Source organism: Hipposideros armiger, unplaced genomic scaffold (genome assembly GCF_001890085.2).
Source record: "Hipposideros armiger isolate ML-2016 unplaced genomic scaffold, ASM189008v1 scaffold_282, whole genome shotgun sequence".
In the NCBI taxonomy this organism is placed as follows: Eukaryota; Metazoa; Chordata; class Mammalia; order Chiroptera; family Hipposideridae; genus Hipposideros; species Hipposideros armiger.
Window position 1 is genome coordinate 768204 of NW_017731632.1, and position 2054 is coordinate 770257.

At 35.8% G+C, this 2054-nt stretch overlaps 1 long non-coding RNA gene across 2 annotated transcripts in view; it reads left to right on the plus strand.

Moving 5' to 3' along the window:
- The window catches only part of LOC109390933 (uncharacterized), a 7394-nt gene extending 5340 nt beyond the window's left edge, over positions 1–2054 (plus strand). The window contains exons 2-4 of one of the 2 annotated variants that reach the window (XR_002125682.1): positions 1042–1277; positions 1489–1876; positions 2018–2054. This is a non-coding gene — a long non-coding RNA (uncharacterized LOC109390933). Of the gene's footprint in view, positions 1–1041; positions 1278–1488; positions 1882–2017 lie in introns of those variants that run through there. The other variant, XR_002125681.1, reaches the window with a different exon arrangement.

A 2054-nucleotide genomic window follows, 5' to 3' on the forward strand; every position in this document is an offset into this window, starting at 1 on the left:
AAAACAAAACAAAACAAAAAAAGTATCCTAAATGTGGGATGTGAACCAACAGTGGACAGAACCCAGCAGCCTGCAACACAGCTTAATACATGATCAGTTGAAAGTGATTGGCACCTGTTTCATCCTACCTCGCAGAAGAAAATATTATCTGTAGCCTCTCCACTTTTTTTATGCACAAATTCAGTTTTCAATTAAAATTTTCTAGGCATGTCAAGGCACAGGGCTAGTTGACTGAAAATAAAGACAAAAGACAACAAAAACAAACCCATGGATGAATCACATATTGGAGTTAGCAGGCAAAACTGTACAATAACTACAATTAACATGTTCAAGAAAATAGAGAAAAAGAAGTAAAATATAGATGAAAGGATGGAGGATTTCACCTGAGAATTAAGCTTTGTAAGAAAATTAACTACAACTAAAAAATAACTAAAATTTATAATTCAATAGATTAAAAGTAGATTAGACACAGCACGAGAGGATTAATGAGCTAGAAGATAATTCAACATAAAACATCCTAACGAGCACAGAGAAAAAAATGATAAAGCAGAAAACAGAATAAGGCATATGAGACACAGATGACAACAGTCCAACATACGTGGAAATGGAGTCCTAAAAGGCAAGAAGAGAGAATGCCACAGAACAGAATTCTCCAAAATTGATGAAAGATACCCAGCCACAGTTTCAGGAATCTTTGAACTCCAAACAGGAAAAATGCCAAGCAAAACCAACTTAAGCACAGCATTATGAATCTGCTGAAAAAGAAGACAAAAAATTTTAAAAATCAGCCAGAGAAAATATTCACATTATCTTCAAGATATGGACAGCTGACTGCAACAGAAATGAAGCTGGAAAAAGTGGAGTGACAGAGTAATTGGAAAAACAAACTGGCAACTTATATTTTAAAGTCTTAATGTTTTAAAACAATAGTCAAAACATGATTTAAACATGTGATCATGTATAGTGATGTGATCAATATAAATTATTAAATAATTAAAAATTATTAATCTTACAAGTATACTTTTTTTCCTAAATATTCAGGCTCCTCTGTGTTACCCTTCCAGCCTCTCTCCGTTTGGATTCAGCATGTTCCAAGAGCCACATGTGACTCCTGGCAACCATATTAGACAGCAACTTATAAGAACAAAAGCAAAATGATGACATTTTCAGATTAACGAAGACAGTGAGAATTTACTGCCAGCAGGAATCACTAAAAGAAATACTGAGGAAAGTTCTTTGGGCAGAAGAAAATTTATTCCAGATGGAAATAAAGAAAGGTATAAAGACTATATATAGAGAGAGAATACACGTATATACAGTAAAGCCTTGGATTGTAACTTGTTCTGTGTTTGGCAAGACAAGCAAACATTTCTAATAAATTTTAACTTGATAAATGAGCAATGTCTTGCAGTATGAGTAGTACATGATGCTGAATGTCACATGATCACAACTGAGCCAATGGTTCTCTCTCTCACTCGCTCGCTGCAGGATTGTGGGTGATCGCCTCCCATGCTCTGAGGTTATGGAGGAGATCTCGTCTGCAGAGGAGGAGAAAAAGGCGGAGGAATACCTCACTTCAAATGAGATTAGGGAGGTGTGTAAAATGTGGGAAACAGTGCAAAATTTTGAAGAGCACCACCCAAATAAGGCTGTAGCAGCGCGAGTGATGAATCTAATGACAATGCGATGTCACATTTCTGCAAAACCCTCAAAAGGAGGCTAGAGCATGTGTCATTGAATAGGATCCTTATGAAAGTTGCACGAAAAGATTCCATTGAGCCAATAGACAGCAGTGACTCCGTTAGTGACAGTGCGAGTCCTACACAACAACCCTCCTCTCTCATCTCCCTCACACCAGCTGCAAAGGTTTTCAAAGGTAAGTACAGGTTAATTTATTTTTCTTGATATTTTGCATTGTCTTTATTATTTTGTATTATATTACAGTATTGTAATCATTTTTATATGAGTATTTTTGGGTTGTGGAACGAATCATCTCAGTTTCCATTATTTCTTATAGGGAAACTCACTTTGATATACAAGTGCTTGGGATTACA